Source organism: Aptenodytes patagonicus, chromosome 5 (assembly GCF_965638725.1).
Source record: "Aptenodytes patagonicus chromosome 5, bAptPat1.pri.cur, whole genome shotgun sequence".
Classification (NCBI taxonomy): domain Eukaryota; kingdom Metazoa; phylum Chordata; class Aves; order Sphenisciformes; family Spheniscidae; genus Aptenodytes; species Aptenodytes patagonicus.
In genome coordinates this window covers 7,885,773-7,912,111 of record NC_134953.1, presented here as the reverse complement: position 1 = coordinate 7,912,111, position 26,339 = coordinate 7,885,773, and the positions used below count along the sequence as shown (strand labels likewise).

At 40.2% G+C, this 26,339-nt stretch overlaps 1 long non-coding RNA gene across 1 annotated transcript in view; it reads right to left on the bottom strand.

Moving 5' to 3' along the window:
- The window catches only part of LOC143160600 (uncharacterized), a 71,972-nt gene extending 46,789 nt beyond the window's left edge, over positions 1–25,183 (bottom strand). Inside the window, exon 1 of the long non-coding RNA XR_012995413.1 lies at positions 25,107–25,183. This is a non-coding gene — a long non-coding RNA (uncharacterized LOC143160600). The remainder of the gene's footprint in view (positions 1–25,106) is intronic.
- Between the last annotated feature and the right edge of the window lie 1,156 nt (positions 25,184–26,339).

The window sequence follows — 26,339 nt, the reverse complement described above, 5'->3', positions numbered from 1 at the left end:
TATGTATGAAGATGCAATAATAAACTGATTTATTTTTTTCCTCTGGCATAAGAAATGGCATTCAGAAGGAAGGGAAAAAAGGAAGAGAACAAAGGAGCATAGGTAGGCCTTTTCTAAGTGATTTTTCTAAAATAAAAATTCAAAATTAACTAATTCACCTTATGGCAAAAGTTGGCTAAAACAACAAAAAACGTGAGTTTTGTCCTAGCTTGTGCTGTTTTCAGTGTGCCTTAAATTCACTGCAAGGATCCCTGTGCTTGCATGCTGTATCTCTGACTACTTCGTAGGAGAAAGAAAACTTTGAAAGGAAACTTTCAAGCCAAGAATGCAATAACAAACTTTTGTGTCATTTTATATGTTTTTATAATACAGGTTCAACAAAGGTTGTATTTCCTCTTCTCTTCAGCCTGGATTTCCCTCTTTTTCAACATGAGAAAATTAAAGCTGGAAGATTGTATGTTGAAGTCCATGCTTATGGCACTGTTAAGTTTGCAGATGAGAAAATGAGAGAGGCTAATTTTGCTCACTGACGAGCTACGTGTATTTTGTATGTTTATATACAGTGAGTATAAAAAAGTGTTTTCTCACTTCCTTAGATTTCAGTTTGCAGACCTGGTACTGCTCCCCTTGCTACTATACATAATAACCTTTTGTCTCTCTAAATTAGAAGCTGTACAGTCAGCAGGGATGAAAATGAAGGTGTCAGCTACAATGTTAGGGTTTTCTTCTACGTGACCCAAACAGTGGCAATGTAGACTACTCATCAGGAAAAGCTGGTTCGAAGAAGTGATGTGGATCATAAAGCAGGCACCAAGTTTTCACTGCATAGGCGCACAAACCTACTATACTTTACATGCCAAATGGCCAAAAGGACAATCAGCTGTCAGGAGTTTTTTGCTATGTTTGTAAGGTCTCTGTTCCCTTGGTACCTTTATATGGTACCTATTACATGCTGCCGTGCCACTAAATACATGTTTGAGGCATATTCCACTGTTTTTTTCACTGTATTATTGATGTTACTGATTGAACTCTGCATAGTTAATTCCCATGGCTTCTTAGTGCTTTTTTATAATAATATAAACTCTTCATGTAGTCTAATTATTGCTTTAACCTGTATCCTTTACATTGACTTTTAAGACCATTCTAGATTTCAAATACAACCTTACAGCTACAATGCAATAACCAACAACTTATTCCACGCTGGTTAACAAGTGAGAAAGTAATGATTTTTTTCACTATTTATTACAAACCTGAGCCTAATTCAAATTGACAACATACTGGAGAGAAATTTAGGGCCTGAATGTCCAGCACTGCATATTCCACCATCATTTTCACCAGCGCATCATGGTAGTAAAATGATAACTCCGTCGTATGTTGCGTTGAACATCCTTCAGCACACATTTACATGCAGGAGAATCCAGCCTTGTATACCACTGTTGGGTACCCCGCATCTTCTAGTTGGCTTTATTATTCTCGACTATTTAACAGTCATTTCCTCAGTAATCACTTGTGCATTTCTTCAGGTAATATTATTAGCTTGTAACTAACAATGTTACTAGCATTAAAACTTTGTTTTGTAGTATGTTGCTTAGTAGATTGATTTACTAAGTTGCACTAAACATAGAACAGCAAACAATTTACATGCATAAAAATTAAGATGCTTTCTATTCTTAACCTTTTTTTTACAGGTTTTTAAAGCAGGTTTTCAGCTTGTCTCCTTTCAAATAGCTCCTAAATAGTATAGTTTATTTTGGATGATTGATTATAGGAATCTTGTGCATGCAACTGAAGCACGGTACTTAAAATCATGTCTTCTTTTCATTTTTAAGGAATGAAATGATCTTTATATCTTGACATGTTTTATCATTTTGAGACTGAACCAGTTATCTCTGAGTTCAACGTGTAGCTCTTTAAACTGATAGAATATTATCAGGACTTATTAAAAACAAGCACAGCTTCCTATTACAGCTGTATTTCAAAAGTGAAACAAACGGATTAACAAGTTCTCTGTAATGTTATCATTAGTTAATGGTATTTTTAATAAGTCTTCTGCTAAAAAAAGTTAAGATGATGTGGTATTTTGTGAGTTCTTATGTGAGTCCCACTGCTAAATACCTTATACAAAATTCTCAGAGGTCTTTTATCATATAGTTGTTAAAACGTTCTCTGGGAGGACCAAATAATAGGAATAAAAATAATACATCCTTTTACTCTTAATTATCAATTAGTCCCATAGGACTGTCCTCATCCTTCTAATGGTGGTCTTTGTCCTAATCCATACCCCTAACAGGCATAAAAGTGAGCTATTAGAGGCACTCCTGCTGTCTTTTGCCCACTGTGTGTTTTTGTTCCTTCGTTTCTTGCAGGGAAAAGTGAGAGAATCCATTCTTTGTCTTTTTAGATCATAATTATTTTTGCACAAGTGCAGTTTCTTACTAGGACTTGGTCTACATGGGAAAATCTTGGTAGCAGAGCTATATCGGAGACTATTTTTTTCCCTTCATTCCACCACAGCTGTGGTGGCAAAACTTCTACTTTATATGCACTTATACCACCAAGAAGTCCCGTTGCCAGTTTTGCTAGTATTGCTTGAGAAACAGGTTTGTTTCTTTTGCCTACCTAAACCATACCCCTTCAAGGACAGATTGCTTTCGTCTTGGCTTTACTAGTAAACCTTTGTAAGGGTAGACATGTCTAGGAGGTCCTAGGACACAGGTTCGGAGGAGGACTAGCTCAATGACACCATGATCTCACTAAAACACTATGCAGTAGCACAAAATCCTATGAGAAAGATGGGGGTTTTTGTTCTTCCTCATCAGTGATTCTTTTAGTCCTCTAACCACCATTACTGATGAGCTCCACAGAGGTCTGCAGCCTGCCAAAGATTAAGTAACTTGTTATGTAGGGCTTCAAGTATGGGAATACTGAGAGTAAAAAGGACAGTGACAGAAAAGGGAAAGTCTTCACAACCCCAACATTAAAAACACACCATAGATAGAAAAACCAGATTCTCAAGGATCCTTGGTAAGTAATGGGACAACCTAAGTCATAAAATCTTTAAAAGCTCTTTAAAGGTCAGTGGATTCCAGTAAATTTGACATTAGTACTTTGAGGTTTTGAAATTAATGTACTTATTGAAACATTTTATTAGCATTTTTTATTCTAGTCAATAGATGTGATTTTTACAAAAAGTAGATCTTTGTGGTCTACTTCTTCAAGCTGCCATTATGTCAATCAAAAATAAGCCCAGCTAATAAATTATTTTGACAAATAAATGAAATGCTTTTGTGGTTAGTTTAGTGTTTTCCTAAAGTCCCAGCACAGTCCAGGAAGTATTCTGCCTTCTCCCTTAACCAAACTTACTGATTGCTATGCGTCAGCCACAGGCAGTCTCTAACATTGTTTCTGCCTTGCCCTTACAATCTTACTAAGATGTGTCTTAACCCACACTGGCTTAAAAACAAATGCAGGAGGCAGTGGTTGCTTTTAAAATTATTACCCCAAACATTTCCCTGGTGAAACATAAACACGTATTAAATAACATGACATTAATAATTGCATAAAATGAATGTTAAAAAAATAGTTTCGGGAGAGAGAATAAACCATTAATGAATTACTACATTAGTGAAGTAGTTTGGGTAATAGTTGAGATGTTTGTACTAAGTTGATAAATGCTGCGCTAGCAAATCACTTGCATATATCTTCTTTTCTAGCCTTAGTTCAGAGTCCTTTAGATCTACAAAGGTTGTAGATAATTTTTGCACCCACTCAGTCAATGACTGGCAATGCGGCATGTAGCCGCAGTCATTCATTCTGTCAGTCAGCAGCCCTTGATAATGTGCCTGTCAATATAATTCAGTGCCTGTTCAAGGAAAGTGACACTTTGAATAGTGGACACTTTTCAAAAGCATTCATACAGGGTCAGTTCCATGATAAATAAATATATTTTGTGTTTGGAACAAATAGGCAATACACAGGAGCTGGCGTCTGAGCAGAAATACACAACCAGTCTGCAGGACACAATAAACTGCAATGAAGAGTGTCTATCATAAATGCAACTTTGTTTTTCATGTTGTATTAATTATGGGATCATGGATAATAAAGCCTTCAGGATCCTACTCGGCTCAGTGGAGCCCTGATCCATGACCAGGGGCAACTATGCACTACTACACTACAAATGAGATATTAGAATAATACTATCAATAGTTCTTTAAACCCTATAAAAAGGGGCACATATTTTCATTGCTGAATGAAAAACACAGGCAGAAAGCTTTAATTACCACTAACGGCATGTTAAAGAAAGTATTTATATGGCATACAGCGTTTAGTTTCTAGTTTCTATTAATACAGGCTGAGAATGTGAGGAAGAAATATGTGATAGTGACAGGATTTTTAATGGTACCTCACCTTAAATGCATTTTAAAATATGTAAATCAATAAAAAAATTATTTGTAATAGCAGACTAAGAGTGCTGGTTAGCCTTACTGCTGAATGAAATGTATGCTACAAGCCCTATTACCATACATCGTGGGAGCTGTAGTTAGGATTAATCTGTCAAAAGGGATGGTTTAGTGTTGATGAATATGACATGTGACCATTAATGATGTTGATTTTATCTCCTGAGATTAGCATGATTTACTTCGGATGGATAATAATGTCATTTGCTTGATGCAGTAGATCTGTTTACGAGCTGATTAAATTGTAAGGCCTTGCTTCATTTCATGCTATTTGGTTTACAGCTTCATTACTGCAATCACAAAAGCTGTGGAAATGTCCCACATCCCGTGTCACAATAAATCATTGTTTAAGATTGCAGCTATGTATTTTAGCATTTCAGTTTTGCACGGACCATGCATTCCTTAACAAATATGTGATTGGGAATACATTAACAAGATATTCTGGAACATACTGCTGCAGAAATGTAGAAAATCAGCCTCAATCTTTTAATTGAGATTAAGGAAGCACTTGAGTAATTAGCTGTAACAAATTACCTTATTATTTAGACAGTGAAGTACACGTTTTTGTTGCAAGAATGATTATCATAGATCTGCAGAAAAGTGACAGTCAAACAACCATAAAGGAAACTTGTAAGCAAACTACATTTTCTGCCTATTACCTTTTACATTTAAATAAAATTTATTAGAAACGTACTCTAAAAAGAATGTATTTGTTGTTTAGGGATAGTATACGTTACAAGCTATACCATCTGTAACTACTGCACTGGGAAGAGTATATGCATGTAAATCACAAAGAAAAAAAGAATCTGTTAATTACAATGGCAAATGCTAATGTTGCCACAGTTAAGGCTATGTCAATGTTTTCATTATAAACCCAGTTACAAAGGAAGAAGGGGAGAGGGAGGGTGGTAATCAGCCATCAGAGATTGCTGTGTGCTAAAATTTTGTATACAAAAGGGCACACCGAACTCTTACACCATTTAAATCAGAGGTATCTGCGAAACCGTGCTTGCAGTCCCAGTGAGAGGAGGACCAGGGCCAAGCTCTCAGCTCGGGAGCGAGGGTGACTTTTTGTTGCAATAATTTTTTCACATTTCACACAAAATGATATTGCTACTTTTATTGTACAAATAAAAAAAAAGTTACATTTATCAGTCAAATGGGGCCTTTCAGAGCTTGTGGCTTAACACTGGCTGAATTTGATAACTACAGTTGATTAAGTCTTGGTTCATGTGCTTAATTTTAATGAAAGTTTTTATACATTTGAAGAGCATGCTTAAATAATTAGCTTAAATTGCATGTTTTATTGTAATAGAATGGAATTTCTTTTAGTTCTTTCTCCTTCCTTTTTCTTTTAACCCCCCCGAGTTGGTTCCCAGTGGATTTCATGGAAACATCTCAAGTTACTTTACATGTGAATTCTGCTGGGTTATAATATGGTCAAATGCGAACTTTATAGTGGATTTGTGAACTTTTTTTTCCCTTAGCTTTTACCTAGCAAAACTCCACTCTCCACCTCAAAACATTTCAGTTGGCAGGTGAAGAAGTGGGAACCCCAAGAGGAACTACACTCGTGTAGAGTCATACACATGTACTTGAATGGTGTTCTAGGTCAGGCCTAGAGTATCCAAGGATTTCCAGATGTGTTGCAGCAATGACCATGGTCAAGATTTTTTACAAATGATCCATGACTTGGCTATTCTGCTCACCCAACCTGAGACATTTTGAAAAGCCTGTTTTTTTTCTTGTTTTGTTTGTTTTTAATAGCTGATGCATGAAACATTCTGGAAAGTGGATTCTTTCAGGAGAGTTCATGCTGTGGATTTGGAAAGAGGCGACAACTCAAATGCTTGCAACTCAATTCTGTCTGGTGGTTTGGGGACAGATTTGCCGAGTTGATTTAGTTTTCCAATATATTGTGGCTGCTGGGCATAGATCTACCACCTTTGACTTTTTGCGGAGCCAGTCCCTGTTGACATTGGTGAAGTTAATGAAAACGTTTCACATGTTGAAATGTTGATATTTCCAGCAACATTTCAACTAATCAAATGAAAACAGTGATAAACATTTTGTCCTGTTTTCCAAATGGCTCTAGACCTGAGTTAATGCAAACGTATCCTTGAAAATAAATGGATGAATAAGTTTATTTTTCACCAAAAAAATTTAACCGCTGGGGCAAAAAGAAAAGGCAGAAAGAGGAAACCACGCTTCGAATCTTCATTGCTTCAGGAAACATTCGGTAATATATTGCATCCCTGCTTAAGTTGGCTGAAATGTTATTACCACAATTTCGCAGTTTTATGTTTTATAACTTTGAAATTAAACAAAACAAAGGATTCCTCTCTTGATGAGCTGCACCTTTTGACAGCAATTTGGTTTCCGGCCAAAAAGAAAATGCAAAGGCAGAATTCTTCACGGTGCGCATTCTTTCACTGATATTCCTGTTGAAACTAAAAGAAGAATGCCTTTGAAAATCCCAACTGCTGGCTTCACTAAAAATATATAATTTCACCACCCACCTGCCAGTGATGGTTAACTTAATGTAATTTATGCATAGAAGAAAATCCCTTTCTAGCACTATGAGGTGGAGAGGCTATCAGCCAGGTTGATGGAGTAATGGTAGTTTTGTAGAGAGACCTTTAACCTGAATAGCTGAAGTCATCTCCATGGACTTTAGTAACCACTATTCATATTAACAAGGACAAAAGTACTAAGGACATATAATTTCATAGTTCCCTTACAAGCTGTCCCCAATCTGCCCTCTACCATTCCTTAGACTCCGTGATTTTTGGGGAATCAAATAGATTTAAATAAAATACCACTAATGAATTCTGGCTGATGCTTTAAGGTTGTTCTTCTGAAAATGGTGGCACTGTGTAATGCATATGTCTCTACCTTACTGATAAAGCTGCTACCATGGTAGGAGTGAAGAGGCTATTTGATCTTCTTGACTGAACCCAGAATAAACAATTTATACATTCAGAAAGTTGATGGTTGCTGGAAGATGCTTCATCAATCTTGTCTGCAGGTGCCTTTGAGTGTGACAATTATTGAAATAGGACAGAAAGAAGTAAAAGGGGGGTTTAAAATGAGTCGGATGGATGCAATTAAAGGACAGAAGTTGAATCTGAGTGGAAGAGGGGAAAACCTATGCAATATCTTGCAACAGGAGAATTGCTTTAGCTGCAGGGCTGTTCACTGATAAAGCAAGCAAGCTAATATGAAAATAAGGCTTAAAAAAAAATTTGGTCTATAGTAGAAGGATCCTGGGCAGCTTTAGGCCAAAGAATTTTCCAGGCTGGTGTTGAAACTCAGGCACGAGAATACACATTTTGTCTGGCTTTGGATCTTACACTTCTACATAGAATATTCTTAAACCCAAGGCACGGTCTGCAGATATTACACCTACTGCATTTGAAGATCTAAATTGTATATTCCAGGTCATCTACATAGCTGGAGCTCTTGGGTACCAGGAAAACTGTGGTATTTCGGAAGACAGCACAGCTCATGACACCTACTGCATTTGAAGATCTAAATTGTATATTCCAGGTCATCTACATAGCTGGAGCTCTTGGGTACCAGGAAAACTGTGGCATTTTGGAAGACAGCACAGCTCATGAGAACTTACAACAGTTGGATTGCAGAATTCCAGACAGAAAGCTGAGTCCAGCACAGTTTTCTGTTTGAACACTAATCTTAATAGGGGTACTTTCCCAAATTTAGGCCACTAAGAGAAAGCACTGAATTTGCCTCCAGCAAACAATTCTTTCACAAACTTGCTGATGTCAGCAGAGTTGGGCAGGCACGTACTGGGACCAAATTTTCTTTAAGAGGTCCTTAAGGAATCGGCACATCCTAAATCCTTGGTTGTTCTAGAAGGCATCCAAATGGCTGCTGAGGAGGGTCAAAGTTGTAAGCAAAGAAAATCTACAAGGCAGTGTGTGTGCATGTACTTAGATTATGTCCATTGTGAGCCTCGTTATAATATTTAGAGGCTGCTTGATGGCACTTACAGCAGTGAGTTCTGAGCAGCTTTAGGAATCAGTACCATGTGTCTTCTGAAGAAAGACTCCTTAAAAGATATCTTGTTAGATTTCAGGATGAGAAAAATCTCTATGATGATGCAGTCCGATTTTCTGTATTACCAGGGCCACAGAATTTCATCAAGGAGCTCCTGCATTAAGTGCAGCTATGTTTGATTGAGCTACCTAAAGAATATGAAGAGAAATTGGGGCAGACAATTTGTTATTTTCTCCCTTCACAGAGTTCAAAAATAGGTTTTGCAAAAAGCAATTGTGCCTCCTTCAATTACTGCATTACCTCTAACAGAGACTGCTGTAGTCAAGCCTTTTAATGAACAAATTTTGTAGAATTTAGGGTCTCTGAAGTGCAAAGCCACAACAGAGTGTGGCTCTTAATGTGCCACATGAGCATTATGTTGCTTGCTTTCTCTGTCAAAGCTGGCATGTATCAGAATGCAGTAAAAGAAAAACTATTTCATTCAAAATTAAATGGCGACATCCAATTAGAGAAAAGACTCAAGTCCGAAACTGCAAAATCTATTGAAAGTTTCTTTCTGTTTTAGAGGAAATGTACCAATTGCTAATGGAAGAGTTACTCTAAGCGATTGGCTACTAGTTAACTATTATGTGTTCTAGCAGGATTTGTGGTTGGATTTTTTTTGTCATTCCTCCTCCTCAGAAGATTTGGAGAAAAGAACAGAAAACTACTGAAAAGATTTGCTTAGTCTTTTATCTTTTGAATCAGTGTCATACTAACAAAAAGATGTTTTGAAGTCTTTAACCATTAATCGACTAACTGGTTTTCTTTAGACATAAAACTTGTCAAGGCCTTGATTGTTGTGAATCCATGGAGATAGATTCTGGCTGACTGCCTAAGTACAAGGTCTCTGAACACTAGGATAACACTTTCTGAAACAAGTTGGGCTTATCACCCATAATGTCATTTAAACAAACTTAATTGACTAAAACTTTCATTTTTGTGCATTCTGTATGAGGTACTATTTGAGAGAAGAGGTCTTTTAGGAACAGACCCTAAATGACAAAATCTGACCTCTACCTAGCCTTAGATTTCTCAGTTCTTGTTTATTTACACAAAATAAGACAATATTTAACTGCATTAAAAATTCACTATAAGCAGAAAGCCTGTTATAAACTCTCATTTTCCTTTAGTGCATAACCTTTAGAATGGGTCCAAACCGAGACTCTCTGAATAGCATAAAATTCACACACTTCTGCAGCAAGACTAATCATTATCTTCGGACAATTGCCCATGCATGTCAGTCAGTACACTGCTTGTATATGAAAGGAATAAAAAGTTTCAGACTGAAAGTTAAGACTTGACATTTTTTTGTTGCAGTGAAACTTTACTGAAGAGATGCCCCCGGGATGATTTTCTTAAATTTAGAGTTCTGGACATACTCACAATTACACATCCACCTCTACAGAATAGCAATTTGCATTTTCCACTTCTCTTTCACTGGTAAAATGACTTGGTTTTGAGTGGAAGTAGTATGTCAGATTTAAATAATATACAGGAGTGATAAAACTGTACTCTAACACTATTTCCAGGGAACATGACCACTCTGGAATGACCGTTTCATCTCTAGGAAGTCTTCAAACATCAGAAGGTAAAAGTTCTTAACACCTAATGGGTTTTGAATGGCCCACACAAAGTGAGTTGCTGATAGTACTCTACTCTGTAGCTGTCAAGGGGCCTCAGGGCTCTAATAGGCCTTAATGGCCCTCACCAGCTTCACCCAGGGTCTCCCCCAACCCCTGGCCACAGGCCCTGGAGTTCCCTCAGTCCCTGCCTGAGCTAGGCCATAGGAGTGCCAGTCTCCAGCCTGGCCATGGGCCCCACTGATCCTGAGCCTGACCCAGGGGCTGACAGCCTTGACCTCACCTTGTCACCATGGACCTGCTCTGATGTCATGACCTCAGTTACACTCACTGGGTCTGATCCTGACCTGCAGATAGACTGCCAGCTTGACCTTGGACCTGCCTCATCACCACAAACTTATCTAATGATCTGAAGTCTTGGTTGAACATCAGCTGCTCTCTATGGTCCTGCCCTGCTTCCTCACTGGGACAGCCAGGACCCTGCCCTGGTGACCGTGGCATTGCCCTTGGCTCCACATTCCCTGTTGGAGCAGCTGCCCTTGCTGCTTCCTGACAGTGGTGCAAAAGGTTTTATCTTACCAGAACAATACCACAGACAGGACCCATAGACCAATCCTTACTCTGCTGTAGTCAAGGGGTGACTTCCAGTGATGTTGGTGATCTTTTTGGCTGGGAATCTCACTAAGAAGCCTGTCCAGTGAAGGAAGCTCCTGTTAGCGGTGTACTTGTTTCATGAGCAGAGGATTTCTGTCTCACAATTCTTTTTCTAGAATAACCACATAGTTTTAACATAAACATCCCATTTTCTTTTAGTCTTTCTTTAAAAGATTATTCCAAGAAAAGAGAAGTTTAGCCTAGGCAGCTTTGTAATGAGTTAAAAATCACATGGCTGAGTTGGAGCTTGGCCTTAACAGGCATATGTCACTACAGACAAAGTCTAGCTGCAGCCTGGAATAGTGTGGAATAGTCATTTTTGTCTCTGGGATGCACAGAAGTACTGCAACTCTACTGCAAACCTAAGTGCCAAGCAGCCACTATGCTGCTCAAAGGGTGCCAACCAACGTGCCAGTTATTTCTTCTAAGAGAATGCAACTGTTCTTAGGCGTTATTGTTAGTATGGAAATCTTTCAGATTTAAGGGATTTTATTATATTTTCTTTTGAATTGACCTAGGTTTTGCTGACCAAAACAGAAAAAGCCAAATCTCAATCTTATCTGAAGACAAATTTTTATGGAAACATGTTGTTCCAATTTTCATGGAACACATATTCAGAATTAAATTTTTTCTTAAAAAGTTTTATATATATTTGTACACATATATATATATTTAAAAAATCACTTTTTTGCTATGTAGAATTTGGTTATCTTGACTTCTGTGTTTAACTAGCTACTCTGGTGTTAAAAGGCAAACATTAGTGATGTGGCAGTGAAGTTTGTGAAGCAGCTAATAATGCGATATATCCACAAACTGAGGATGTTTTTAACGTCTGAAACAGTAACTTTGAGACTGTGCCAGCTTTGTTAAGTCCATTATCTCCATCAATAGCACTTGTATATGTGATACCTAAAAGGTATTATTTAATTATTATGCATGTCTTATTTGACTACAAAGGCACTGAGTACCATTCAACATGAAGGCGCAGTGTCCTTAGGCTAACTTCTTTATTTATCTGGACAAGATGAGACTTTCTGAGTAAGTGTGTCTTGCCACTGTTTTACAGAATCGAGCCTACTGAGAGCATACAGCAGAAAGCGATCTACACGGTTGCAGAACAGTAAAAGAGGGTGTCTTTGAAGGAAAAATGGTTCTGCCAATGATGCTGCCAGGATGCTGAAGTGCCCAGTGATTTTTATGTTATTTTGATGTGCTGCATCTGTACAGCTGAAAATTAGACGCAGGGTGAAAATTACTACTGAGAAAAGGCTCAAGGCCCAGCACCAACAAGAAGAAAGCATCTACCACCACTGAAAAAAAGGATGGGTAATCCTTCTGTGCCCCATCTCCACAATGAGTGGTAACCTCTGTGAAGGAATAATGAGGGAATGGAGTGTGCTGTTGTAGCGTACTGTTTATTTACTGTTGGGGTTTTTCTAACATAAAATAGTTCGAACATTATGAAACTTTTCTGATATAACTTCATGACCCTTCCTTTTTCCCCACGCACTTACACCTTAACATATTTTACAATTAAACCAATTTAGTAACAAATAAAAAGGTATTGAAATACCAAATACTGTAATGAAAACCATTACAAGAATCCCTTCTGCCTGTGGTAAACAACAAAATTGGAAAGGTATGTGTTAAAGGAACATTAATATCAGGCAGCACAGTCTCACTGGTAGCGGAGAGCTGAGTGGTTGCACGGGAATTAGTGAGAACCAGGAATAGCTGTTCGCTGCACAGGTTCATGGACTTGTTCCTGATCTGTCAGTCACTGCACGGCTGTGAGCGTGAAGGGCTATCCACAGGTACCCATGTATGATAAAGCAGGGTTCAGCAATTTAAGTTAGTGGGACAGTAGGGTAGTCCTCCAACTGCCGTCAGTTCCGCTCCTTCATCTCTGGCTCAGCATCAGAGAACGAAGGGGCCGCAGTTTCATCCCTGTTTTCTCACTTCTCTCTCTTTTACCCTTTTCAGTTCCTCGCTGAATGAGAGGTGCTGGTTCAACCTGCATTACAAGTCTTTATGCACGTCCAAGAAAAATTTCCCTGTTGGTTCCCCATCTGCTCTCCAGTAATCTGGGTGTTTGTCTCAGACCTATCTAAGGTAGAAAGTCCTACCAAAGCGAGGAAAGAACGAGTAATTTTTATCATTGGAAAGACAGAAAAAAAGCCTTTCCTTCTACACTAAGCAGCTTGCAAGGCCAAAAGTTGATAACTTTACATAATTAATATGTCTTTATTTCATCTCTGATCATTCACTTGTTCAAAAGCTGTTTCAGGACAGTTTACTAACTCACAGACAGACCAGTAATTACTGTAGATTTAAGACACCTAAATCCAAAAAACTGTCAGGCCTGACTATTGCACGAGGGGATCAGACTAAAAGGCTGACACATTACTACTTTTTCAGATTAGCGAAGCCTTGGATGTAGGCTTCCCTCCATCATTCCTAAAATGATGCTAATCCCTAGACCTAAGGTTTTGCAATTCTATAGCTGGACAGCACCTATACTAAAAGGATTTTCCATTGCTGCTGTCTGCTTAGTTATAGGAGAGGACTCTACAGAACAGGCCATGCTTGACCTGCACAGAATCTCCAGCTGTCTTGAGTTTTTCCTGTTTAGAAAATTCTCAAGCATTAACAATTAGCAGTGGAGAAACATTAAAACTATGACTATATTTTACTAACCACAACGTCTCCATTTTTCCCTTCTGAAAATGGAAAGACCAGCGGCCTAAGACGGTTGTGACTAAGGGACTTCTTAACTCAATCTTTAATTTACCCCACTGTGACACAGCATAGACTATGCCATAAAGCTGGCACTAGTAAAACTATATTTAACGGTATAGCAGTAAGACAAAGTTATACAGTGAAAGTGCATGAAAAAGTATGTACTCATGTCTCCTACAATTCCAGCTTTGATTTTTTTCCTTCTTTTTAGTAATCAATTCAAGTATAGCTAGAAATAATTAGCTGATTTTAAAAACGTTTACCTGGCTTTGAAGCCATCTGGGCCCGCTTTAACTTGGTGGGCTAAAGGTTATGATGAAAGAGTGGTGCCGAGGAAGTAGCATGCCTTCTCCCCTCGGTGAAGTTAAGGCATTTCACAGTGTGATACACTATAAGCAATGACTCTGAGAGTCACAATCTGGAAAATCCTCCAATGTATAGAGCAATTGGTCTAGAACAATAGTAAAGATGACAACTTCTCACCAACTAAAGCTCTTTGTGGCTTCTTCTCTATCTCTTGCCTGAGCAGACCCTTGGTATCAGGTCCCAGACCTTCCCATTTGCTCAATATTCTGAGTCCTATGACTTCCTCTTGTTCTTCTTTCTCTCTCTGCAACCTATTATTCCTCAGTTCTGCCTTGGACCATTCCTTTTATGTCCTAAAACTCACACCGTGCTGTTAAAGACTTTGCTTGTGAGATTGCAATCTCCATGCTGATTGAGGGGTGAGGAAGGAGAAGATAGGACATTCTTAATCCTTTCAACAGAGGAAGGAAATAGATAATTTTTAGAACTGCTTTGGTCTCTTTATTGTGCAGGATTTGATGCTGAAATTTTTAGTTCTCTCAAGCCAAGGGCTAATCATGTATTCCATCATCTCTTTTGCTGTTTCTTGCACAAGTTTTCATACAGAGCACAATTGCGGACGTCCCTCCCGAAAGGACACTTTCTGCCCTGTTCACACCAGAAGGCAATCAGAACTTGCGTGTGATTCTCCATCCTCCTAGCAGTTCATAGAGACATCTGACCAGAGACTGCTGATGCACAGACAGCTGGAAGATGCAGTGTCTTATACAGAGAAGGAATGTGGGAATAAGTAAACAGAAAGGCCAGAAATCCTCACCTTAGGGAACTGTGGAACTGACACTGCAAGACTGTCAAGTCAGTATGTCCCCAGAATGAGAGGACATGGGTTCAATCCACACATAAATCCAGATTTCAGAAGCTTGCGCTCAGGTAAGACTGTGGATTACATGAAATTTGTAAGGAAAGTACAGGAAATCTACAGTGATTTCATGTATTTAAAATCTGTTCTCAAACTAAGACAAATTAGTTTCAACAGAAAACAAACAAACAAAAAATCCTTGAAGGGATTCCCAGAATTTTGAATGAAGAGTTTTTTTAAAAATTCAAGTTTAAGATATCACTGTACTTGAAAATTATTTCGGGCTGAGGCAGGGCGTGAATTTAATAGTAACAGCCCTACAAAAATATTCTACATATAGAAGCTTATCACATAACATGATTACCTTATTCTATTTTGTATTCTAGAACAAGCATGTCTGCACAAGAAGTTATTCAGTAAGAATGCTGCTTTTATTCTTGAATAATTCCATGTGCAGTCAAGCCTTTAGTCAAATCAGCACAACTCTGTATGTAGATAAATCGTCAGTCTATCCCTGCTTGCATTTGCAGGAAATCTGTATCTCTGTTACTAAATGCAGCTGACAGATCTGAAAACATCACATTTGTTTGCAGAATAAGCATACATCTTACAAGCTCACACCCCTATTAACCTACTATTTCTTGTGTCTTTTGGAGGTTTTATGAACTGCATATCCTTCATATTTTGTGTTCAATGTCATTAGCAAGCTAATAAGTACTATGGAGAGAAGGAAAACCTTTTTCTTCCCTTGTTTGCTGAATAGCCAAAAGGGAGAGTTTTTGAGTGTGACAATGCTCCATCAACTTTATATAAAAGTCCAGGAGAAGAAAGAACAGTTGCTTTTCTTTTTTTTTGGGGGGGGAAGAAAGAAAAGAAAAATCTTTGTTCCAGTTCAGTAAAAAAACCCCCAAAACACGTTAGACCTTTTAACCATAAAGGCTTTCTGTTCTTCACATGGCCTAAGTATTTGTGTTTGTCACCTGTGTTTGCCTAGTTCTGTCATGAGTGCTGTCTCAAAGCCTTAATAAAACATTAATGTCCAAACCCCAGAACTTCCACTGTTACATTTCTATCATTTATCTCTGTTACTGATTTTAGCTGTGGTTACTTTTTAGAAAAGTAAAATAGCAAGCTATACATTTCAAGGAAGACACAAGATTAATGAATGTATACAACTGGGACCTGCTGCTCATGATTTAAAATATCAGTAGGAACTCTTAATATGTAGTTAAAATTGTTTGTTTTCTACTTTGTGTAGTTTTTGTACCTCCACTTTAATATTCTTCTCTAATACAGGGTTTAACAATTCAAGGACAGACTGGGTGGCCTTATTAGCATCTTTCTCTGAATAAACAAGTATATCTTTTAATTCAATTGCACCTAAAACTTGCCACCACCAAATGGCTACTTTCTAGTCCATAAGAAATTATGTGGTGCTGGCTGTTCAGGCATGTTTAACGTGAACTTGCCCTAGCTGTATTCTCAGCAGAGAGCAACTCCTGAAAGAGCCCATGAAGATTGATCTGCTTTTTTTCCTACTACAATTACATCTCCAGTGCCGGTGCTTCCCCCAGCAGACTGGCACGAAGAGGTTAGTACTACTATCACATTTACAGTTTACGTGCTGTGGGCAGGAGTCCACAGCCCTGTTTAACGTCACAGCAGACTATAGATATCAGGCATTACACAAACATTCAGCGATAACATTTTTCAGAAGCGCGCGAGCCCAAGACCAATTGGTTTTCTTGCCGGGGAGGTCATTCTAGATTTCCGAAATAGGATCAGTGAACAAGATAATTCCTCCATTTCGGATATGTTTTTGTTCTTTAAATATGGATCATCAGCTTCACCAATTATTGGCTATTCTGATCTATGATGCAATAAAATAAAGGTATATTTAGCAATGATGCAACCCATACTTCTGTCACTCCGCTTGCACAAGCTCAGTATTAATTTCAGAGAGCATCAGCTCCACAGTATTCAATGTAAAAACTGCCTGCGAAAAGAGTAATTACTAAGGCCTGGCTGCCTCTCATTTGTATATGTGGGATACTCAGCACGGGTGCAATCCAAAGCACCCTTCCTTCATCCTAATAAACACAGGGTTCCTCAGCTGGCTGGAGCCAGGGGACTAGCCGGCACGTGGGATGTTTAGGCCTGGTGTTTACCTCAGGGCTGTCATGTCAGCAGCACCTTATTCACTACATAAAATGCCCGTTCCCACATGCATTGGCTGTAAAAGCAAAGCTGAAACTGCTCCTGCAGCCACACGCGTCGCCTGAGGCGGCCTGCACGGGGCTGACAGACACCGCTGGCAGCTGGGGCCCAGTGGGGCCGGGCAGGCTCTCTCCATGTCCTGGTTTCGGCAGGGATAGAGTTAATTTCCTTCCTAGTAGCTGGTACAGTGCTGTGTTTTGGATTTAGGAGGAGAACAATGTTGATAACACACCGATGTTTTAGTTGTTGCTGAGCAGTGCTTACACTAGTCAAGGACTTTTCAGCTTCCCGTGCTCTACCGACTGAGAAGGCTGGAGGGGCACAAGAAGCTGGGAGGGGGCACAGCCAGGACAGCTGACCCCAACTGGCCAAAGGGACATTCCATACCATGGGATGTCATGCTCAGTATATAAAGCTGGGGGAAGAAGAAGGAAGGGGGGGACGTTTGGAGTGATGGCGTTTGTCTTCCCAAGTAACCGTTATGCGTGATGGAGCCCTGCTTTCCTGGAGATGGCTGAACACCTGCCTGCCCGTGGGAAGGAGTGAATGTATTCCTTGTTTTGCTTTGTTTGTGCACGCGGCTTTTGCTTTCCCTATTAAACTGTCTTTATCCCAACCCATGAGTTGTCTCGCTTTTACCCTTCCGATTCTCTCCCCCATCCCACTGGGGGGGAGTGAGCGAGCGGCTGCGTGGTGCTCAGTTGCCAACTGAGGTTAAACCACAACACTCCACCAGGGCCTGCAGCCCCATGTCCTGCTGGCAGCGACCCCCCAGCCCCCCAGGGGGTTCTAGAAGGTTCCCCAATGCCTCCCCTCAGGAGGAGCCGCACCACTACCTCAGCTCCTCAGCGGTGAGGGCTCAAAGGCACTTGTGGAGTCAGCCACGGCTGCTGGAGAGGGGGAGGATCTGCATGTCCCCCTCCGCGGTTACTCGTGAGAGGAAACCCAGCCTGAGATGTAAAATGCCTGGGTGTAGCCACTGTCAGGCATCTCCCAGACTTTACAGCCACCTCACAGAAATCTGCCGGGCCACCAGCATCCAGCCCCAGTGTGGGGCACTGAGTAACGCTAATTGAGAGAAACTGTGTGATTCAACTTGCTCACCTGGGAAAAATCAACCCTTGTCACACCGGCCTTCTCTTTAAAAGGGAAAGAATGGCCACCAGGAAGCTTTGGTGCAGGTAGCACAGCATTTGGCTGCTTGGGAAGATGGAAGCAGAGCCATTTTCTGCTACCAGAAAGACGGATAGTAAGGAGCAGGTGCTGAGCTGTGGCCGGGTTGGCGCGGGCCTGGCTCTCTGTTCTCCCTGAAACCTCGGCCGTGGGCTGCATGGCCCCGTGGGGAGGGCCACGCACGAGAGCAGCGGGGAGCACCTGGTGAGGACTGCAAGCAGGTCAGTGACTAAGCAGAAACTAGATTACTTTTTTTTTCCTCTGAGTTATTGTTGTTGTTGCATTAACTTCTTTCAGACCTTTTTAAAGTATACATCAAGAAAAATCCCTTCACAAATCATCATCTGCTTAAGTCGTCTTTGGTTCAAATGTTATTCCCTTTGCTATTGAAAGTAAACTTTCTTTATAAAGAACTATTTTTCTTTGAAACAGAGGATTTTAGGTTCAGTATCAAAGTAGCCTTTAGGTTGTTTGCTACGTATGTATCTTGCAGTATGGCCTTTCATTTTAAGGAGGAATTATTTTTGGTAGGATTATTTTCTTCAAAAATATAAAAGTTGATTTGTTTGAGTTAAGATTTTATGGATTTTGCTAATAACTCATTTTCCACAGGAAGAAGTAATAGTTTGTCAGGATGGCTTTCCTCTTCAGAAGGAAGTTCTGTAGTGTTTTTTTAATGTGTAATGTGGTTGGCTCTAACTGGTTGTTTTGTGCTTTACTTTTTGTTAAAAAACAAACTGGGGCTTCTTAAGTGTTAGAAGGAAAAATACACAGTTTTTAGACTATTGTTTACCTAACTATTACTATCGTGCAGTTCCTTCTATCACAAAAATGTTATTTAATTGTGGTAGATTTAATCCTATCTACCAACTCCTCCACTGCAAGGCTTTAGAACAGGAAGGCAGCCATCAGGTCAGGTAATTCTTTTTTTAAGTGTGTTGTACTCCATCTTAACAACAGTTGTGTGGTTTATTCCTGCTATTCCCAGAGGATGGCTGTTACAGAACGTGATTGCTTTACAGCATTGCTGGTGAGCCATTTGCCATTGGCACTGACTTCGGATAGAGTCAAAAACAATGAGCTACCACCATACACTTAAAAAATAAAAATAATAATAAAAAAACCAAACCCAACAAAAAAACAACAGAAAAAACCCTGCACCAGCTATCAGAAAGGTTCATCACCAGTGCTCTGTTGGTTAAGAACCATCTTCTAATTTCAAACTTAGTTTATTCATGGCCAGCTAAAGTCCCTTTGGTCTTGTGCCAAAATTCTCTTTTAAATTAAATAGTCTTTTTTTTTTCTCTCAGCTTTTTAACTAACACAGACAGCAATCCTATCCTCTCTCAGCTTTTGTTATAGTAGACTAAACAAATCAAGCTTGTTTAATCTCATTTCATAAAATGGGCTTTCCATTGCCCTGATTTTCCTACTAGTCCTTCTCCTCTACTTGCTCTAGTTCCAGTTAATCCCTCGAATGCAGGTGACTAGACTGTATGCAGTATTTCAGGTGAGCTCTTCCCAGTGCTTAACACAATGCTATTACTTTTCCTTGTCTCTGTTAGAAGTTACACCAGCTGCCTTACCCAGGTGATCCATAGTCATTGAGTATTTTAGCAAAGCCTTCTTATTAATGTTGAGAAATTACACCAATGATGCTTTTTTAGCCCAGAATGCTAGGATTTGTTTTGGGGTTTTTTGAATCAGAGAAAGTCATTTAGTTGTGATCTACTTTGAGTAATCCCAGACTATATCTTCTATTTTGGTTTTTTTTTATTTTCTGTGCCTTGCTACTTTCAACTTGTCATTGCAAAGTTTTGGCTATTACTGGAATCAGAATGGTAAACATACCAATCTCAGACATCATATTTCCCTTCTTAATATAGTCTATCTTTATTTTGTGCCAATTTTGTTTTGGTTAAGTTTGGTAGAAAGTCCTTGCTACTGTTGTGGTCTCACATTCTGGAGTTCTGAGTTAGAGTGGAGATTAACTAGACTCCTAGAGTTTAGAGCTATTCCAGATTTGATTTTGTTTCTCCTTCACCTGATTTTCATTCTCTAAAGTCATTCCTATTAGCTGTTTCCCTTCTACCCCATGCTCAGTATTGCCCTTATTTAAATTAATGCAACGTATCAATTTGAGGTTGGGAACACGCCTGCATTATCCTTAATCGCTACTGCATTCCTTTCTTTCATTTTATTTATGTAACTGAAAAAATATCTTCATCCATTTTAATATCCTTTGCAAAGGCTAACACAGCTCCTCTTTTGGCAGTTCTTGCTTCACACCCCTATGCTTCTAAGATAAGGACTGATTAGCAAACAAAAGGGGTTTTTTCCCACATGTTACTTTTGTTTCTTTTTCACATGTAACACATTTCTTGAGGTGATAGTGCATCCAGTTAGGCCTGGAGTACCTTCTTCTGAGGTTTTTTTCCTGTGTTTGGAATATAGATTCTTGACCACTTTAACATTCCTTCTGTGAAGTGTTTGTAAGACTTTGCTCGCTACTCAATCTATTAGCTCCTCAGTCCAGCTGAAATGACTACACCAGAGTTTGCCCTTCTGAAATTGAAACCTTTAGAGACCTACTTCATTTGTTCTCCTGTTTAACTTAAATCAGTTTTGTCTGACTTGACCCAGAGCTGACTTCTACAACTGGCTTATTTCTAATATTCTCATTACTTATCAGTAATAGAATATAAAGCATCTTATCACCTCTTACTGCTCTGATGAGGATTTGATTAAGTGCATTGTACATTGCATCCAAAAATAACTGGATGTTACTGCTACAGGTAACACTTGTAGCCTATCCTGTCCCTAGTTTTGTAGTTATAAACAACTGCCCTTAGCCACTGCTCCAAGAAAAAAAATACCTGTGTCACGCTGCACACAATGGACGCTGACTTAGGGAATGCCAGAATCTAAGATAATGTTTCCCATGCTTTCCTACACTGTAGTGAACCCTGCTAATAGTACCGCCAGAGTTAAGCTGATTTTTTTTAAGAGACTTGCACACCTGTAGTTCAGCTCTTCTGAAAATCAATTTCTTAGCCTATAAAATTGATTAGTCTCTAGCCAATCTTTAACTTGCTTTTGAGTAGGTATGCACATGTAGCCCACTGTTCACTGTGCTATGCCTCCCACTCTGTCTGCATCTGGCCAACAGCGGATATGAGTATGCTACAGCTGCTTGCTAGAGTATTTAACTTGAGGTGTAAAGGTCTGTGATTTAGCCCTGGAGGTCCCACGTAATGAGCAAGATGATGATTATTACACTTCCAGAATTGTATGTACTTGCATTCCTAAGGACAGCTTGTGATGGGGGTGTGGACAGCACAGTTTCCTTTTATCTGTTCTAAAGCTCGCAACGCATTTTTTTCCCCAGAATTAAACTGTTACAAAACACATCAGAAGAGACTTCACAGAAATATGTCTGCCCTCGTTTTAATGTCCACAGTAAAAAGACTGGGATAATGTTGCACAAGTGAGTTTAATATTTCATCATCTATTAAACAACATGGTTATGCAATAGTTGTTTTCAAGATGGAGATGCAAAACTCGCTACCTCATTCTGCTAGTACTCAAGTTAGTGCGTTAACTAGTCTGTGTATCTATGCATACAAAAACTGAGCTAAATTACTGAGCAATAGAACTAAATTCTTGCATTTGCTTCATCGAAGATGATTTGCTATCAGAACAGATGTAAATATTTTCAGAGGTGCTCTGCATAAAAAAGTTGTTCTTTTACATGTAGAACCTTTCATTTTCCTTTATTTTCTTATTAATTTAGAGCATTTTTTTGTAATTTTTTTTAGTTAATTTTAAAATTATTATTCTATGATTTTCTTGGGAAAAGACCTGGACAAGTCTTTGCTGCATAAATAATATATACAAGGTAAAAATGCACACATCTTACCCATCACTGAAATGCAGCAATTTCTTGAGTAAAACATGAGATGTCTGATCAGACAGATGTGCTGATTAAACTCCCCATGCTCCTATTACCTTGAGAGGCATCAGCTCAAAGCTGACTGTCTGCGATACAATGGCCAAAACCTACTCTGTTCCATTTTGCACAACAACTAAAAGCACGTGTTCAATGTTTTCTTTTTTTACCTATTTACTGCTGATCTACCTTGCATGGTCTCTTCAGATTTTTGTCATCTGAACCTTCTCATCACAGACAGAAAACAAAAATTCCCATAGTTTGTTCCAAGGTACTCCCAAGCCCCTTCCCAAGCTGTCATGAATTGTATAACTGTGTGGAACATATTTAGTTCTTATTTATATGGAATTAGAATTTGTAAGCTTTAGGGCTTTTTTTTTGTCCCAGGAGAAATCCTGCCTGCCTTAGGATTGCTAGAAAACTTCTGCTGATTTCAGGCTGACTAGAATTTCATGCTAGGTTGTGAACTTGGGGTGTGTGCAAGTTTAATAGCTTAAAAGTATAAATGTAAATTGTCGCAAACACAATTAACCATGTGGAACACTATGCTTATACAAGTTAAGTGTTTTAGTTAGAATAAATACTTTTTCCCTTACAGAGTTAGCTTTTTTCATAACCTGTGACCTGGTCTATACGCAGCTATGATGATTCACGAGTACCTTCTCTACCAGGGATAAACTATACTGGTATCATCTATCAGCAGTGGTAGAGTTTACCAGTATTTTTACTTACTTTGATAATGTCTACATGTAGGAAATTGTACCATTCTAACTCATCACTTTAGAAATAGGTAAGTTAAAATAGTATAAAAAGCGTTGACTGTCCATTGAGGAGGTAAGACCTGCTGTAACGCTTTTCCAACTTATTTAACTCTAGAACAAGATTGTGGCACTTCGAGTAGCCAGTTTTGTTGGAGAATTTGTTAGTACCTGATTTGTAGATACATCAACAACCATTTGTTTCTCAACCAAATGATACAGTTAAACTAGAAAAATTAGTTGCTCCATCTGGTCTAAATTCCTTTCTCAATCTTTTTATAAACCTACTGATGTATGTAGGATATCTGCTTTTGATCAAGCATAACATTTTACCCTAACTCTGTAAAGTCAGCCTGAAGACCATAATTATAAATGTGATTAGCTCTCTTCATAAAATCTGTTTGACAACTCTACTGGAATGTAGTTAGCAGCTGATCCTTCTGAAAAGAACTTATTTCTACTCATCTGTTTTATCTGGAACACATTCCCTGGGCCTGCTGGTGCAATATATATTTAAGGAAATTGTAATCTTGCAAAGGGAGGGGAATTGGAGGGGTGGGGGAGGGACGTAGCACAAAAAAAAGATCTTGTGAATAGTCTCAGACTCAAGTATTTTGTGGTGGAAACTGGCTATACGGTTACTATTTTCTATAAAAAAGTCAACAAAATGAACTTGAAGTCTTGTAAAAATATAGGTAGGGGCAAGTAAGATTTTGACCGGCTTTGTTTCGGTCCCCATCTGTGAATTTCTGTGGCAGTGTGATATAGGCAGGGGTGAGCGGCAGCGGGACTGCATGTGTGTGTGGTTAGAGGGGGTGGTCGCCAGTGGCCCCATATAGGGTGGGACAAAGTGACAAAAATACAGACCAAAGAGGAGAAACATTCTTACTTGCACAGCCAGGAACTCGGTTACAAGAACCGGTGTATCAATGCACGCAGTGGGAAATTTTGCCTTTTTACTAAGGCCTTGACAGGCAAAGCTTGCTGTCATCTAATGTGCCATGGTGGTTTCTACTTTCTTTTAAAAAATGGTGACTCGAAGGTCCCCATTCAGATAGCTATTTATCTAATAACTTAGTGGCCACAGATCTGTATTTTTTCCTATGCCCCCTGAGTAGACTCATCTCCTCTAATTACCATCTAGGGTGGAAAGGGGATGCTGAAAGTGTTACTTTTTTTTTGTCTCTGTGTGTGTGTGTAGAATGTTTAAAGCTTCCTCTTGGGCAAAGAGAGAGAGTAGGTGGGAATGTGATTAAATCTCGGCACTGACTGGGAGACCTGAGCTCCGGGCTTTGGCAAGCACCATAACCAGTAGACTAAATAGTCTTGTTCCTTCCTTCTCTTTCCCTCTGGCCTGGTGCATTTTTATGCAAAGTGAAATGCCTTCAAAGGAGGGGTGGAGATTTTTCCCATGTTAGAATAGCCTGGTGATTAGGAACCCTAATAAGAAGTGAGAATTGTGGGTTTGAAACCTTCCAGATCTGGGAATTGATATGTATTCCTCTGCCTCAAGACAAGTACTTCAAGCATGGAGAAAAAGTGTGGTAGATGATGGCAGCAGTTGGTCTTTCCTGGAAGGAAAAAAATTGTATCTCCACAAAGAGAGGATTAAAGGCTGTGAATTGTACAAGAGGGGAGACGTTTCCCCACAACTGTAAGGTAGATTGGCCGTGTTGGAGAACCTGGGCCGATGCTCATGAACCTCAGTGAAACTAAAACATTCTATTGCCGTTTTAGGTCTTGTGATGGCTGAAGGGGTGTTAGGAGTGGGATGGCTTCCCTTGCACAGAGTGTGCGTCCTCACACCTGGGCTGTCTGTCCCAGTCCCAGCTGACCCGACTCCCTCTAAGGCCATGGCAGCGGACGAACTGCAGTGGTGGCCTTTCCCAAGCAGGGTGCTTTGCCTCGAAAAAGCCGAGTGGCTGAAAACGGTCCCTCTCCCGGCCTTGCCACAACGGGAAGGCCTTTCCCTGCCTGGCCCTGCCGGCAGGGCCCCGAGGTGACTGCTGCTCGGGCCAGGGCGCCCAGGTGCAGCGCTGTCCCACCGGGAAGGAAGGCAGGGAGCAGAGAGATGCCCGGCCTTTCTCTCGGATCCCTCAGCCAAGAGACAAAGGGCCGTGAGGGCCGTGCCGAGGCGTCGCGGCAGGGTCCCGGGGGCTGGCCACGGCGCGGGAGGGGGGGGCGGGCGCGTCCCGGGCCGTGAGCCCTGCCCTGCGCCCGGGCTGCCCGCCCGCCGCCCCGCAAGCGTTAGAGGCAGGCAGGGCGCAGCTCTCGGGCTTGCTTCCCCTCTCCTTCCGCTCCTCCTCCCAGTATAAATAATGACGGCATTACTAGCAACTGATACGCGTTTACCTCTGCAAAACGTCTTGGTGGGTAGCAGCGTACGTGCGTAAGAAGGCTGGGCAGCCAAGGATGGGGTACAACCGCTGAACCTGTAATACGAAGGATAGGTTCATAATTACCGGCATTCTGCTGTCCTACCTAAAATAGTTCTGCGTGTCTTCTGTGATCTACAGTAATTATCCCTATTCATTTGACAAGACACTTGCGTCACTGAAGTGAATCCGTAGGAAACCGCCGGCAGAGAGGACGCGGACTAGTTAGGTCTGGTGGTAACGGCTTGCAAATGGCTGTGCGAAGGCGCACCTCGCCGCTCGGGGAGCGCCCGGCCCCGCCGGGGAGGGGGCTCGCTGCCGAGGGCTTGGGCTGCCCAGCCCGGGTGCCTGGGTGCGGAGCGGGGCGGAGGGAGAGCGCTCTAAACGTGCGCCTCAGCTCTTAACGCTTTTACATAATGATCACGGGGCTAGCGTCACAGGTAAAGGAACTGCAAATTAGCCGATATGAAGCGAGAAATCATTAGTCGGTTTAAGGCTGGTTGGGGTCCAGTGTTCTTAAGGTGATTGAGGAAAAAGGGAGAAGGGTTTGAGGAACCTGGAGCCCGTGTACTCGCTTCCAAATGGCATTGAACTTCTGGTTATACATCGAAAATCCTTTCCGAAAAACAACTGCCGTCCATCCAGTAACGTAAATGACTCGCGAAGTGTTTCTTAGTCTGTTCGATCTCGATCGCCCAGTAGCATTTCATGCCTCCCCCCGTCTAAAAACAATGGGAAAACGTGGTGTTTGGGTTTAGACTAATTTTTCACCAGCGATAAAGGGGCTGTTTTCTGTAACAGCGCAGATTATTAGAAACTTGTAATTTGCAGTTCACATTTGCCATCAAGATCACAGCAGGGGAAAAAAGAGACTAGAGCCTGCAGTAGCTTCAGTAATTCCCGTTCACGGGTTTCATATGACGATGGAAAAAAACAACGCTGTCAGAGCAAACTTGCTCGAGTTTAATATACAGTGACTTCAGAAAGTGCAATAAAATCAATTAATGTTGCGAAAGCATTGGCCAAAAAGAAAGCGGCGAAAGGATTTATGGAAATGTAATGGATTTACAAGCATTTATCCTGCGACTTGATAAACAGCAATGGGAAGCCGAGATGGTGAAAATAATTAGTCCCGCAGCCTCAGTGAATATGGACAATTTATTGTTATAATTTTATCCTTTCAGTGGTTATTCAAATTTATTTTTTAATT